This window comes from Delphinus delphis, chromosome X, assembly GCF_949987515.2.
Source record: "Delphinus delphis chromosome X, mDelDel1.2, whole genome shotgun sequence".
NCBI classification, from domain to species: domain Eukaryota; kingdom Metazoa; phylum Chordata; class Mammalia; order Artiodactyla; family Delphinidae; genus Delphinus; species Delphinus delphis.
In genome coordinates, this window is record NC_082704.1 from 69,408,532 (window position 1) to 69,424,965 (window position 16,434).

Sequence of the window (16,434 nt, forward strand, 5' to 3'; positions counted from 1 at the left end):
GGCTATGGAGCCCTGTGGGTTTCATGGCTAGTGCTGGCCCAGTAGTGGGTGGAGCCTGGATCCAGGGTGGGTGTTTGTGGAGCTGGGGATCTCAGATGTAGTGCCAGCCTGCTGGTGGGTGGGACCAGTTCCTGACATGGCCCATGTGGTCTGGGGTGTCCCAAACTTGGTATTGGCCACTTTTAGTCAACATAGTATTGGAAGTCCTAGACGTAGCAGTCAGAAAAGAAAAAGAAATAAAAGGAATCCAAATTGGACAGGAAGAAGAAAAACTGTCCCTATTTGAAGATGACATAATACTATACATAGAAAATCCTACAGACACCACCAAAAAACTACTAGAACTCATCAGTGAATTCAGTAAAGTTGCACAATACAAAATTAACATACAGAAATCTGTAGCATTTCTATACACCAACAATGAACCATTAGAAACATAAATTAAGAAAACAATGCAATTTACAATCACATCAAAAAGAATACAATACATACACATAAATTTAACTAAGGAGGTAGAAGACCTATACTCGAAAGCTGTAAGACACTGATGAAAGAAACTGAAGGCAACACAAACAGATGGAAAGATATACCGTGTTCATGGACTGGAAGAATTAATAGTGTTAAAATGATCATACTACACAAGGCAATCTACAGATTCAATGCAATCCCTCTCAAAATACCAATGGCATTTTTCACAGAACTAAAACAAATAAGTTTAAAATTTGTATGGAAACACAAAAGACCCCAAATAGCCAAAACAATCTTGAGAAAGAAGAACAGAAGACAAGGAAAAAGCTCTAACAAAATCCTCCACTCTGAGCCCGAGTACCAGGAAAGGAGCAATCTAAGAAAGAAAAATTTTAGATAATAACCTCTTTACTCCAGACAAACACTACAGAAAAATACCTACAGCCCCACCCTCCACCACACCATCGAAGTCCAAGTGGAACCCTAGAATTTTTCCCTCACGAAGTTATAACAAGGTGCCCCAGACCCCTGCTCATGTGGTGTCAGAGAATGTCTAATAGGGAGCTGGAGCTTTCATCCCTGCCAGCAGGTAACTAGACTCCCCACCTGCAGGGTCAGAAGAGACTGAGCATGTGGTAAGTTGGAACTCCCATCCCTGCCCAGAAGTAACGAGAAGCCCCTTCGCTCTCAGGTGTGAAAGGATGGGACCTGCACTTCTACTTCTACCTTGCAGTAATGAGGTGGCAACCCCCTCTTCCCCTGACAGAACAGTGTCACAAAAACACAGTTAAAGAAGACGGTTAAAATAAAATCCACAGCATTAAAACAAAATGCAAAATGTCATGGTTTCAATGAAAAAAAACCAATCGTCATACCAAAAACCAAGAATAAATATCTCAAACTGAATAAAAAATGATATTCAACTGAAGTCAACAGTGAGATGGTAGAGATGATAGGACTTTATGATAAAGATTTTTAAAGTAGCCATCTTAAGAATGCTTCAATGAGTAATTATAAACATGCTTGAAACAAATGAAAAAATTGGAAGCCTCACAAAGAAATAAAGTCTCAGCAAAGAAACGGAAGCTATAAAGGGGAACCAAATGGTAATATATGAAGTGAAAAAGGAAAGGTGAAATAAAAGGCTCAGGTGATGGGCTCAACAGAAGTCACATCAAATCATACTTCTGAAAACTAAAGACAAAGGAAAAACATTTGCAGTCAGTAAAAAATTGAAAATTTTCCTATGGGGGAAAAACAATTCAAACGGCAGTGGATTTCTTATAAGAAACAAGGAGGGCCAGAAGGAAGTGATGCAACATTTTTCAAGTGCTGAAAGAAGAGAACTGTCAAACACTGAGTCCTATATCCAGTGAAAATATTGTTCAGGAATTAAAGGGAAATCAATACATCTCAGATGAAGGAAAACTAACAGAGTTTGTCACCAGCATACCTAACCTAAAATAATGGCTAAAGGAAGTTCTGAAAGAGAAAGGAGGTGATAAAAGAAGGAATCTTGGAACATCAGGAAGGAAGAAAGACAAAAGAAAAGAGTAAAAATAAGGTAAAAATACAATAGACTTTGTCCTCTTGAATTTTCTGAATTACCTTTGAAAATTGAATCAAAAGTTATAACAGTGTCTTATAAGGTTCACATTATATGCCAAGGAATATTTAAGACAATTATATTATATATGGCGGGGTGGGGAGAGTAAAGGGACTTCAAGAGAGGTAAGGTTTCTACAGTTTACTGGTAGAATGTCAAGACCAGTAGACTGATAAGTTATGTACACATAATGTAATGTCAAGAGCAACCACTAAACAATCTACACAAAGAGATATATTCAAATGCACTATTAAAATGGAATCCTAATAACTGTCAAGCACCCCAGAGGAAAGCAGAAAAAAAGTAAGACAAAAATCAGAGAAAAAAGAGAAAACAGAAAATAATGGCAGATTTAATCCTCAACATATCAATAAATACCTTAAATGTAAATCACCTAAATGCACCAATTAAAAGACAGATTCGCAGAGTGGATTGAAAAACATGACTCCCTAGAAATTATCATACTAAGTGAAGTAAGTCAGATAGAGAAAGACAAATATAATATTATATTACTTATATGTGGAATCTAAAAAAATGCTGCAAATGAACTTATTTACAAAAGAGAAACAGACTCACAGACATAGAGAACAGACTTGTGGATTGGGAGTTTGTGATTAAAAGATACACACTATTGGGAGAAGGGGAAGATGGCGGAACAGTAACACGTGGAGATCACCTTCCTCCCTACAGATACACCAGAAATACATCTACATGTGGAACAACTCCTAAAGAACACCTACTGAACGCTGGCAGAAGACCTCAGACCTCCCAAAAGGCAAGAAACTCCCTACGTACCTGGGTAGGATAAAAGAAAAAAGAATAAACAGAGACAAAAGAATAGGGATGGGACCTGCACCAGTGGGAGGGAGCTGTGAAGGAGGAAAGGTTTCCACACACTAGGAAGCCCCTTCACGGGCAGAGATGGCAGGTGGCGGAGGGGGTAAGATTCGGAGCCGCGGAGGAGAGCACAGCAACAGAGGTGCAGAGGGCAAAGCGGAGATATTCCCGCACAGAGGGTCGGTGCCGACCGGCACTCACCAGCCCAAGAGGCTTGTCTGCTCACCCGCCGGGGCAGGCGGGGCTGGGAGCTGAGGCTCGGGCTTCGGTCAGAGCACAGGGAGAAGACTGGGGTTGGCGGTCTGAACACAGCCTGCAGCGGGTTAGTGCACCATGGCTAGCCGGGAGGGAGTCCGGGGAAAAGTCTGGACCTGCCGGAGAGGCAAGAGACTTTTTCTTCCCTCTTTGTTTCCTGGCGCGCCAGGAGAGGAGATTAAGAGTGTTGTTTAAAGGAGCTCCAGAGATGGGCGTGAGCTGCGGCTAACAGCGCGGACCACAGAGACGGGCATGAGATACTAAGGCTGCTGCTGACGCCACGAAGCCTGTGTGCGAGCACAGGTCACTATCCACACCTGCATTCCGGGGAGCCTGTGCAGCCTGCCACTGCCAGGGTCCCAGGATCGAGGGACAAATTTCCTGGGGGATTGCATGGCGCGCCTCAGGCTGTGCAACGTCTTGCTGGCCTCTGCCGCCGCAGGCTTGCTCTGCATCTGCACCCCTCCCTCCCCCCGGCCTGAGTGAGCCAGAGCCCCAGAAGCAGCTGCTCCTTTAACCCCGTCTTATCTGAGCGAAGAACAGACGCCCTCCGGCGACCTACATGCAGAGCCGGGGCCAAATCCAAAGTTGAGCCCCGGGAGCCGTGTGAACAAAGAAGAGAAAGGGAAATCTCTCCCAGCAGCCTCAGAAGCAGCGGATTAAGTCTTCACAATCAACTTGATGTACCCTGCATCTGTGGAATACATGAATATACAACGAGTCAACCCAAACCAAGGAGGAGGACTTTGAGAGAAAGATTTCTTTTTTCCCCTTTTCCTCTTTTTGTGAGTGTGTATGCTTCTGTGTGAGATTTTGTCAGTATAGGTTTGTTTTCACCATTTGTCCTAGGGTTCTATCCATCGTTTTTTGTTTTTTTCCTTAAAAAAATTTTTTTTCCTAAAAATTTTTTATTTTGAAAACTTTATTTTATTTTACCTTGCTTTATTTTTTTATCCTCTTTCTTTCTTCCTTCCTTCCTTTCTCTCTCTCTCTCTCTCTCTCTTTCTCTTTCTTTCTTTCCCTTTCTCTCTCTCTCTCTCATTCTTTCTACTTTTTCTCCCGTTTATTCTGAGCTGTGTGGGTGAAAGGCTCTTGGTGCTGCAGCCAGGAGTCAGTGCTGTGCCTCTGAGGTAGGAGAGCCAACTTCAGGACAGTGGTCCACAAGAGACCTCCCAGCCCCACATAATATCGAATGGCAAAAATCTCCCAGAGATCTCCATCTCAACACCAAGATCCAGCTTCACTCAATGACCAGCAAGCTACAGTGCTGGACACGCTATGCCAAAGAACTAGCAAGACAGGAATACAACACCACCCATTAGCAGAGAGGCTGCCTAAAATCATAAGTCCACAAAAACTCCAAAACACACCACCAGACGTGGACCTGCCCACCAGAAAGACAAGATCCAGCCTCATACACCAGAACACAGGTACTAGTCCCCTCCACCAGGAAGCCAACACAACCCACTGAACCAACTTTAGCCACTGGGGACAGATAACAAAAACAACGGGAACTACGAACCTGCAGCCTGCAAAAAGGAGACCCGAAACACAGTAAGATAAGCAAAATGAGAAGACAGAAAAACACACAGCAGATAAAGGAGCAAGATAAAAACAGACCAGTCGTAACAAATGAAGAGGAAATAGGCAGTCTACCTGAAAAAGAATTCAGAATAATAATAGTACAGATGATCCAAAATCTTGGAAATAGAACAGACAAAATGCAAGAAACATTTAACAAGGACCTAAAAGAACTAAAGATGAAACAACCAACGATGAACAATACAATAAATGAAATTAAAAATACTGTAGATGAAAAGATATACAGACTGCCAACAAACACATGAAAGAATGCTCAACATCATTAATCATTATAGAAATGCAAGTCAAAAGTACAATGAGATATCATCTCACACCAGTCAGAATGGCCATCATCAAAAAATCTAGAAACAATAAATGCTGGAGAGGGTGTGGAGAAAAGGGAACACTCTTGCATTGCTGGTGGGAATGTGAATTGGTTCAGCCACTATGGAGAACAGTATGGAGGTTCCTTAAAAAACTACAAATAGAACTACCATACGACCCAGCAATCCCACTACTGGGCATATACCCTGAGAAAACCAAAATTCAAAAAGAGTCATGTACCAAAATGTTCATTGCAGCTCTATTTACAATAGCCCGGAGATGGAAACAACCTAAGTGCCCATCATCGGATGAATGGATAAAGAAGATGTGGCACATATATACAATGGAATATAACTCAGCCATAAAAAGAAACGAAATTGAGCTATTTGTAATGAGGTGGATGGACCTAGAGTCTGTCATACAGAGTGAAGTAAGTCAGAAAGAGAAAGACAAACAGTGTATGCTAACACATATATATGGAATTTAAGAAAAAAAAATGTCATGAAGAACCTAGGGGTAAGACAGGAATAAAGACACAGACCTACTGCAGAAAGGACTTGAGGATATGGGGAGCGGGAAGGGTGAGCTGTGACAAAGCGAGAGAGAGGCATGGACATATATACACTAACAAACATAAGGTACATAGCTAGTGGGAAGCAGCCGTATAGCACAGGGATATCAGCTCGGTGCTTTGTGACCGCCTGGAGGGGTGGGATAGGGAGGGTGGGCGGGAGGGAGAGGCAAGAGGGAAGAGATATGGGAACATATATATATGTATAACTGATTCACTTTGTTATAAAGCAGAAACTAACACACCATTGTAAAGCAATTATACCCCAGTAAAGATGTTAAAACAAAAACACTCTAGATGGGATCAACGGCAGAATAACTGAGGCAGAAGAATGGATAAGTGATCTCGACGATAAAATAGTGGAAATAACTACTGCAGAGCAGAATAAAGAAAAAAGAATGAAAAGAACTGAGGACAGTCTTAGAGACCTCTGGGACAACATTAAACACACCAACATTCGAATTATAAGGGTTCTAGAAGAAGAAGAGAAAAATAAAGGGACTGAGAAAATATTTGAAGAGATTACAGTTGAAAACTTCTCTTATATTGGAAAAGAAATAGTTAATCAAGTCCAGGAAGCACAGAGAGTCCCATACAGGATAAATCCAAGGAGAAACACGCCAAGACACATATTAATCAACCTGTCAAAAATTAAATACAGGACTTCCCTGGTGGCGCAGTGGTTGAGCGTCCGCCTGCCGATGCAGGGGATGTGGGTTTGTTCCCCAGTCCGGGAAGATACCACATGCTGCGGAGCAGCTGGGCCCGTGGCCCATGGCCGCTGAGCCTGCGCCTCTGTAGCCTGTGCTCCACAATGGGAGAAGCCACAACAGTGAGAGGCCTGCATAGCGCAAAAACAAAAACAAAAACAAAAAACAAAAAAAACTTAAATACAAAGAAATCATTAAAAGCAGCAAGGGAAAAACAACAAATAACACACAAGGGAATCCCCATAAGGATAACAGCTGATCTTTCAGCAGAAACGCTGCAAGCCAGAAGGGACTGGCAGGGCATATTTAAAGTGATGAAGGAGAAAAATCTACAACCAAGATAACTCTACCCAGCAAGGATGTCATTCAGATTTGATGGAGAAATTAAAACCTTTACAGACAAGCAAAAGCTGAGAGTTCAGCACCACCAAACCAGCTCTACAACAAATGCTAAAGGAACTTGTGTACGCAAGAAATACAAGAGAAGGAAAAGACCTACAATAACAAACCCAAAACAATTAAAAAAAATGGGAATAGGAACATACAAATCGATAATTACCTTAAATGTAAATGGATTAAATGCTCCCATCAAATGACACAGACTGGCTGAATGGATACGAAAACAAGACCCATATATATGCGGTCTACAAGAGACCCACTTTAGACCTAGAGACCCATACAGACTGAAAGTAAGGGGATAAAGATATTCCATGCAAATGGAAAGCAAAAAAAAGCTGGAGTAGCAATTCTCATATCAGACAAAAGAGTCTTTAAAATAAAGACTATTAGAAGAGATAAAGAAGGACACTACATAATGATCAAGGGATCAAACCAAGAAGAAGATATAACAATTGTAAATATTTACGCACCCAGCATAGGAGCTCCTCAGTACATAAGGCAAATACTAACAGCCATAAAAGGGGAAATTGACAGTAACACATTCATAGTAGGGGACTTTAACACCTCACTTTCACCAATGGAGAGATCATCCAAAATGAAAATATATAAGGAAACACAAGCTTTAAATGATACATTACACAAGATGGACTTAATTGATATTTATAGGACATTCCATCCAAAAACAACAGAATACATATTTTTCTCAAGTGTTCATGGAACATTCTCCAGGATAGATCATATCTTGGGTACAAATCAAACTTGGTAAATTTAAGAAAACTGAAATTCTATCAAGTATCTTTTCCGACCACAACACTATGAGACTAGATATCAATTACAGGAAAAGATCTGTAAAACATACAAACACATGGAGGCTAAACAATACACTACTTAATAACGAAGTGATGACTGAAGAAATGAAAAGGAAATCCAAAAATTCTTGGAAACAAATGACAATGGAGACACAACGACCCAAAACCTATGGGAGGCAGCAAAAGCAGTTCTAAGGGGGAAGTTTATAGCAATACAATCCTATCTTAAGAAACAGGAAACATCTCGAATAAGCAACCTAACTTTGCACCTAATGCAATTAGAGAAAGAAGAACAAAAAAACCCCAAAGTTAGCAGAAGGAAAGGAATCATAAACAACCAATCAGAAATAAATGAAAAAGAAATGAAGGAAACGATATCATAGATCAATAAAAGTAAAAGCTGGTTCCTTGAAAAGATAAACAAAATTGATAAACCATTAGCCAGAGTCATCAGAAAAATAAGGGAGGACACTCATATCAACAGAATTAGAAATGAAAAAGGAGAAGTAACAACTGACACTGCAGAAATACAAAGGATCATGAGAGATTACTACAAGCAAAGCTATGCCAATAAGATGGACAACCTGGAAGAAATGGACAAATTCTTCGAAATGCACAATCTGGCAAGACTGAATCAGGAAGAAATAGAAAATATGAACAGACCAATCACAAGCACTGAAATTGAAACTGTGATTATAAATCTTCCAACAAAGAAAAGCCCAGGACCAGACGGCTTCACAGGCAAATTCTATCAAACATTTAGAGAAGAGCTAACACCTATCCTTCTCAAACACTTCCAAAATGTGGCAGAGGGAGGAACACTCCCAAATTCATTCTACGAGGCCACCATCACCCTGATACCAAAACGAGACAAGGATGTAACAAAGAGAGAAAACTACCGACCAATATCACTGATGAACATACATGCAAAAATCCTCAACAAAATACTAGGAGACAGAATCCAACAGATCATTAAAAGGATCATACACCATGATCAAGTGGTGTTTATTCCAGGAATGCAAGGATTCTTCAATATACGGAAATCAATCAATGTGATACACCATATTAACAAATTGAAGGAGTAAAACCATATGATCATCTCAATAGTTGCAGAGAAAGCTTTCGGCTTCAACACCCATTTATGATAAAAACTCTGCAGAAAGTAGGCATAGAGGGAACTTTCCTCAACATAATACAGGCCATGTATGACAAACCCACAGCCAACATCGTCCTCAATGGTGAAAAACTGAAAGCATTTCCACTAAGATTAGGAACAAGACAAGTTTGCTCACTCTCACCACTCTTATTCATCATAGTTTTGCAAGTTTTAGCCACAGCAATCAGAGAAGAAAAGGAAATAAAAGGAATCCAAACCGGAAAAGAAGAAGTAAAGCTGTCACTCTTTGCAGATGACATGATACTATACATAGAGAATCCTAAAGATGCTACCAGAAAACTACTAGAGCTAATCAATGAATTTGGTAAAGTAGTAGGATAGAAAATTAATGCACAGAAGTCTCTGGCATTCCTATATACTAATAATGAAAAATCTGAAAGTGAAATTAAGAAAACACTCCCATTTACCATTGCAACAAAAAGAATAAAATATCTAGGAATAAACCTACCTAAGGAAAGAAAAGACCTTTATGGAGAAAATTATAAGACACTGATGAAAGAAATTAAAGATGATACACATATTTGGAGAGATATACCATGTTCTTGGATTGGAAGAATCAACATTGTGAAAATGACTCTACTACCCAAAGCAATATACAGATTCAATGCAATCGCTATCAAACTACCAATGGCATTTTTCAGAGAACTAGAACTAAACATTACACAATTTGTATGGAAAGACAAAAGACCCCGAATAGCCAAAACAATTTTGAGAACAAAAAACGGAGCTGGAGCAATCAGGCTCACTGACTTCAGACTATACTGCAAAGCTACAGTAATCAAGATAGTATGGTACTGGCACAAAAACAGAAAGATATATCAATGGAACAGGACAGAAAGCCCAGAGATAAACCCATGCACATATGGTCACCTTATCTTTGATAAAGGAGGCAGGAATGTACAGTGGAGAAAGGACAGCCTCTTCAATAAGTGGTGCTGGGAAAACTGGACAGGTACATGTATGAGTATGAGATTAGATCACTCCATAACACCATACACAAAAATAATCTCAAAATGGATTAAAGACCTTAATATAAGGATAGAAACTATCAAACTCTTAGAGGAAAACATAGGCAGAACACTCTATGACATAAATCACAGCAAGATCCTTTTTGACCCACCTCCTAGAGAAATGGAAATAAAAAGAAAAATAAGCAAATGGGACCTAATGAAACTTCAATGCTTTTGCAAAGCAAAGGAAACCATAAACAAGACCAAAAGACAACCCTCAGAATGGGAGAAAATATTTGCAAATGAAGCAACTGACAAAGGATTAATCTCCAAAATTTATAAGCAGCTCATGCAGCTCAATAACAAAAAAACAAACAACCCAATCGAAAAATGGGCAGAAGACCTAAATAGACATTTCTGCAAAGAAGATATACAGATTGCCAACAAACATATGAAAGAATGCTCAACATCATTAATCATTAGAGAAATGCAAATCAAAACTACAATGAGATATCATCTCACACCAGTCAGAATGGCCATCATCAAAAAATCTAGAAACAATAAATGCTGGAGAGGGTGTGGAGAAAAGGGAACACTCTTGCACTGCTGTTGGGAATGTGAATTGGTACAGCCACTATGGAGAACAGTATGGAGGTTCCTTAACAAACTACAAATAGAACTACTATATGACCCAGCAATCCCACTACTGGCCATATACCCAGAGAAAACCATAATTCAAAAAGAGTCATGTACCAAAATATTCATTGCAGCTCTATTTACAATAGTCAGGAGATGGAAACAACCTAAGTGTCTATCATCGGATGAATGGATAAAGAAGATGTGGCACATATATGGAATGGAATATTACTCAGCCATAAAAAGAAATGAAATTGAATTATTTGTAGTGAGGTGGATGGACCTAGAGTCTGTCATACAGAGTGAAGTAAGTCAGAAAGAGAAAGACAAATACCGTATGCTAACACATATATATGGAATCTAAGAAAAAAAATGTCATGAAGAACCTAGGGATAAGATGAGAATAAAGACGCAGACCTACTAGAGAATGGACTTGAGGATATGGGGTTGGGGAAGGGTAAGCTGTGACAAAGTGAGAGAGTGGCATGGACATATATACACTACCAAACGTAAAATAGATAGCTAGTGGGAAGCAGCCGCATAGCACAGGGAGAACAGCTCGGTGCTTTGTGACCACCTGGATGTGTGGGATAGGGAGGGTGGGAGGGAGGGAGACGCAAGAGGGAGGAGATACGGGAACATATGTATATGTATATGTATAACTGACTCACTTTGTTATAAAGCAGAAACTAACACACCATTGTAAAGCAATTATACTCCAATAAAGATGTAAAAAAAAAAAAGATACACACTATTATATATAAAATAAACAACAAGGACCGACTGTATAGCACAGAGAAATACATTAAGTACCTTTTAATAATCTATAATGAAAAATAATCTGAAAATAATATATATTACTGAATCATTTTGCTGTACATCTGAAATATTGTAAATCAACTATACTTCAATTAAAAAAACACATGATTCAACTACAGCTGTCTACAAGAAACTCACTTTAAATATGACAAGAATACACAGAAATGTAATTGAATTTCGCATTGTGATCTTGTAGTCCTAGAGTTTGCTAAACTCATGTATTAGTTCTAAGATTATTTTTTGGTAGATACCCTGGGAGTTTCTAAATAGATGATTATATCATCTGCAAACAGAAATAGTTTTATTTCTTTTTTCTGATCAGTAGGACTTTTTGGCAAGAAAAAAAACTTCCAGTACTACGTTGCATAAAAATGGTGAGAACATATATATATATTCTTGTCTTCTTCCAATTTAGGAGTAAAACATTCATCCTTGTACCATAAAGCATGATGTTAGGTGTAGCTTTTTTGTAGATGCTTTTGATCAATTTGAGGAAGTGCCCCTCTTTTTTGCAGAGGGTTTGAATCATGAATGCATGTTGGATTTTGTGAAGTATTTTTTTCAGTGTCAATTGATATAATCATATAATTTTTCTTGTTTAGCCTGTCAATATGTGGGGCTAAATGTATTGATTTCTGAATGTTGAACAAGCCTTAAATAATGGCTGGAAGAAATCCCACTTAGTCATGGTGCTTAACTGTTTTATACATCATGGCATTTGATTTGCTAATATTTTGTTGAGGATTTTTGCATTTAATTTGATGAGAGATATTGGTCTTTAGGTTTCCTTTTTAGTGTTGTTTTGTCTGGTTTTTGTATTAAGGTGATAGTGGTCTCATAAAATAAGTTGGGAAATGATTCTGTATCTCCTATTTTCTGAAAGAGATTGTGTAAAATTGGTGCTAATTCTTAAAATATGTGGTAGTTATTCAGTGAAACCATCTGGACTTGGAGATTTCTTGATGGGGAGATTTTAATTACATTGAGCTCTATGTATTTTTAAACTTCCTTTGAGACTTCATCTTAGACCTGTGGATTATTTTGAGGCATGCTATTTAATTTCTAAGTATTTGGAGACTTTCCTGTTGTTTTTTTCTGTTATTCATTTCTAGTTTGATTCCATTATGATCAGAGAACATACTCTATTATTACGTTTCTCTTAAATTTGATGAGGCTTATTCCATGGCCCCGGATAGATTTTTATCTTGATAAATGTTCCATGGGTGCTTACAAAATGTGTACTCTGGTGTTGTTGGGAGTAGGGCTCTATATACATCAATTATGTTTTGTGGGTTCATCGTGTTGTTCAGTTCTTCTATATAGTTGTTGATTTTCCATCCAGTAGTTCTATCAATTGTTGCAAGTTGTTGAAGTCCCCAATTATATTTGTAGATATTTCTATTTCTTCTTTGTTTCATGTATTTTGACTCTCTGTTGTTTGGTGTGTACACATTTAGGATCGTTAGGTCACCCTGATGGATTTTTCCTTTATCATATCCATGTTCCTTCTGTCTCCAGTAGTTTTCTTTGCTTGGAATTGCATGTTATCTTATATTCACATACCACTCTTGCTTCTTTTTCATTAATTTTTGCATGGTGTATTCTTTTGCATTCTTACTTTCAACCTGCCTATTTTGTTGTATTTGAAATGAGTTTTTTGTAGACAGCATATAGTTGGGTGATATTTTATAATCCACTCTGTTAATCCCTGTCTTTTAATTGGTATATTTAGACCATTTACACTTAATGTAATTAGTGATCTATTAGTACTTAAGTCTGCCATTTTACACTTTGTTTTCTGTTTGTTTCCTGTGCTTATAATTCCCTTTTTCTCTTTCCTGCCTTATTGTGGGTAATTTGAAGATTTATAAAGGATTCTGTCTTTATGTTTTTGAGTATTTCATTCAGTATAGTGGTTCTTAGTGGTTGCTCTACGTAACTTACATACGTAAGTTATGACAGTCTACTGGTGTCAGTGATTTAGCACTTCAAGTGAAGTGTAGAAACTTTACTTCTCTTTAGGTCCATTTACGCTCCTCAGTTTTTTTTTAAAAAAAAGTTCTATGGAGATATAATTCATATGTCATACAATATATCCATTTAATATGTACAATTCAATGGTTCTTAGACTTCTGCAAACATCACCACAATCAATTTTAGAACATTTTCATCATCCCGAAAAGAAATCCTGTACCCTTTAGCAGTTCACCTCTAATTTCTGTCCAAGTCTCCCCACCCCCAAGAAACCACTAATTTACTTTCTGTCTTTATGGATTTGCCTATTCTGGGCATTTCATATAAACTGAATAAAAAAATATGTTACTGGCTTCTTTCACTTAGCATATTTTCAGGATTCATCCATGCTGTACAACACAACAGTAGTATTTCCAAATAATGCTCCATTGTATTAATGTGCCACAGTTTATTTATCCACCCAACAGGTGATGGATACTTGGGTTGTTTCCAGTTTTTGGCCATTATACATGATGCTGTTATGAACATTGATGTACAAGTCTTTGCTTGAATATCTGTTTGAAGTTTTTGGTTATATACTTGGGAGCAGAAGTGTTGGTTCATATGGTAACTGTATGTTTAGCATTTTGAGGAACTGCCAGATTGTATTTTTCCAAAAGGGCTGCATCATTTTACATTCTCACCAGCAGTGTATGATAGTTCCAAATTCTCCATGTCCTTGTCAACTCTTGTTATATCATCTATCTTGTTGAGTAGTCACCCTAGTGGGTGTGAAATTGTATCTCACCCTGGTTTTGAGCTACATATCCCCAATGGCTAATAATTTTGAGTATCCTCTCCACTTTTTCAATATAAGTACGTCTTAATAGTCTTAAGTATTTCCTGTACATACAGGAAATTGGACACTATATCAGATGGTGTTATAATTTTTGCTTCAACTATCAGAAATGATTTAAGAAGCTCATGAGAACAAACACAGCCTATGGTATTTACCCCTATTTTCACCATTGTAGTGTAGTTCTTTCCTTTCTGAAGTTCCAAGCCTTCAGCTGTTATCATTTCTGTTTATAGAACTTCTTTTAGCCCATCATTAAGTATAGGTTTGCTAGCAACAACAAATACTCTTCGTCTGAAAATTCCTTTGTTTTCCCCTAACTTCTGAAGGGATTCTCTTGATGTAGATCTGTGGTTGACATTTTTCTTTCAGCATTTGAAAAATGTTGTACCATTTCCTCCTGGCTGCTATGCTTTCAAATATGAAATCTGTTGACAGTTGAATTGGTGTTTCTCTATAAGTAATAACTTTTTTTTTTCTTGGCTCTTCTCAAGATTTTTTCATTATCTTTAGTTTTCATAAGTCTATGTTGTGTCTTGGCATGGATTTATTATATTTGGGCTTCACTCAGCTTCTTGAATCTGTAGCTTTATTTATTTTGCCAAATTTGGGAAGTTTTCAGCCATTATTTCTTTTTTTTAAATTAAAACATTGTGGTAAAATACACATAACATAAAATTTACCATTTTAACCATTTTAAGTGTACAGTTCAGTAGTGTTAAATACCTCCACATTGTTGTGCAATCTCCAAAACTCTTTCCATCTTGCAAAACAAAAACTTTATAACTATGAAACAACAACTCCCCATTCCCTTCTAACCCCAGCTCCTGTCAGTCATCATTATTCTTTTTCTCTCTATGAATTTGACTACTCTCAATACCTCATATAAGTGGAACCATACAGTATTTGTCTTTTTGTGACTGGCCTATTTCACTTAGTATAATGTCCTCAAGATTCATCCCTGTCGGAGCATGTGTCAGAATTTCTTTCCTTTTTAAGTCAGCCATTATTTCTTCAAGTCCTCTTTCAGTACTTCTTTCTCTCTGCTTTCCTTTTGGACACTGATGATATGAATGCTGGATCTTTTGTTACTGTCCCACAGATTGCCTGAGGCTCTGTTCTTTTTTTCCAGTCTATTTTCTCTCTGTTGTTCAGATTGAGTAAATTCTGCTGCTCTGACCTCAAGTTCACTGATTCTATCTTCTGTTATCTCCACTCTCTTATTGAGCCCATCCACTAAGTTTATTTCGTTTATTGTATTTTTCAGTTCTATAATTTCTATTTGCTTATTTTTTATGTAACTTTTTCATCTTTGCTGAGATTTTACATGTCTTTATTTGTTTTGAGAGAATCTGTAATTACTTTTTGGATCATTTTTATTATGGATGCTTCATAATTCTTGTCAGATAAAATCTGATTCATCACAGCGTTGGTGTCTATTCTCATTCATGAATGATTTTTGGCTGTAAACTGGAGCTTTTTGTATACTACACTGTGACACTCTGGAACCTATTTATTCTTCTTTTTAAAGCAGGCAGTCCCTGTAATGACGTATACTGTGAGGGCTGGATACTTGTGTATGTTCCTGCTGCATCCCACTGACACGACCCTGGCAAAAGTGGGGCATTGAGTCATACTTCCTTATTGCAAATGGGTAGAGTGGAAGTTCAGCTACCTCCTTGGCTCTGCTGACACTATCCCAGTGAAAGTGGCACACTGACCCACAGGGCTCTCTGGCTTCTGTTATTTTTGAATGGGACTGTAAGCTCAGCTCCCCGGTGGGCCCTGCTGACACCAGGGGAAGGGGGGAGTAGCAAAGAACCAACTACCTCCACCTTTTACCACCTTGTTAAGCCTCACTCATGCTGACTGGGGGTGGAGGCTCAGTTCCACACTGTGCCACACTGATACCAGGGGAGGGGGGATAAGTGTGCTGACCAACCCTGCCTGACACTGCCTCTTTCAGTCTCATTGCTGCCAGGTGGGTGTGGAGGTTCAGCTTCCCACTGGACCTCCCTGACACAAGGGTGGGGGGAAAAGTGGAGTGCTTACTAGCCCTGACATGTATCCTTCTGCTCAGTCTTTTTGATGTGGAGGGAGTGGAAGCTCAGCCTCCCTGTTGGACCCCACTGACATGGAGATGGAGATGAAGTCCAGTGATGACTAGCCCTGCACTGCACCAAGTTGTTAAGTCTCCTTGCTTCTGGGTGAGTGTGGCAACTTAGGTTGCTACTGTACTGGGCTGACACTACTTTGGAAGGAGCATAAGAGCACTGTCTCTTTCTGCCAAATGATGGATTAGGACTGCCTGCTCAGTTCTGTCAACACTACCCCAGCAGTGGAATAGGAGCATACCACTTTTTTTTTTTTGTGGCAAGGAACGGAGTGGAAGATTAACTTCTCACTAGGCTCCATTGAAGCTGTGGGGCAGTTGGGAGGGTGCATTTTTTCTTTTCCATTAGTGTTTTGTTGGAGTAGGGCAG

At 38.7% G+C, this 16,434-nt stretch overlaps 1 protein-coding gene across 7 annotated transcripts in view; it reads right to left on the bottom strand.

Moving 5' to 3' along the window:
- Positions 1-16,434, bottom strand: part of EDA (ectodysplasin A) — a 365,924-nt gene that overhangs the window by 52,650 nt on the left and 296,840 nt on the right. The window lies entirely within an intron of this gene.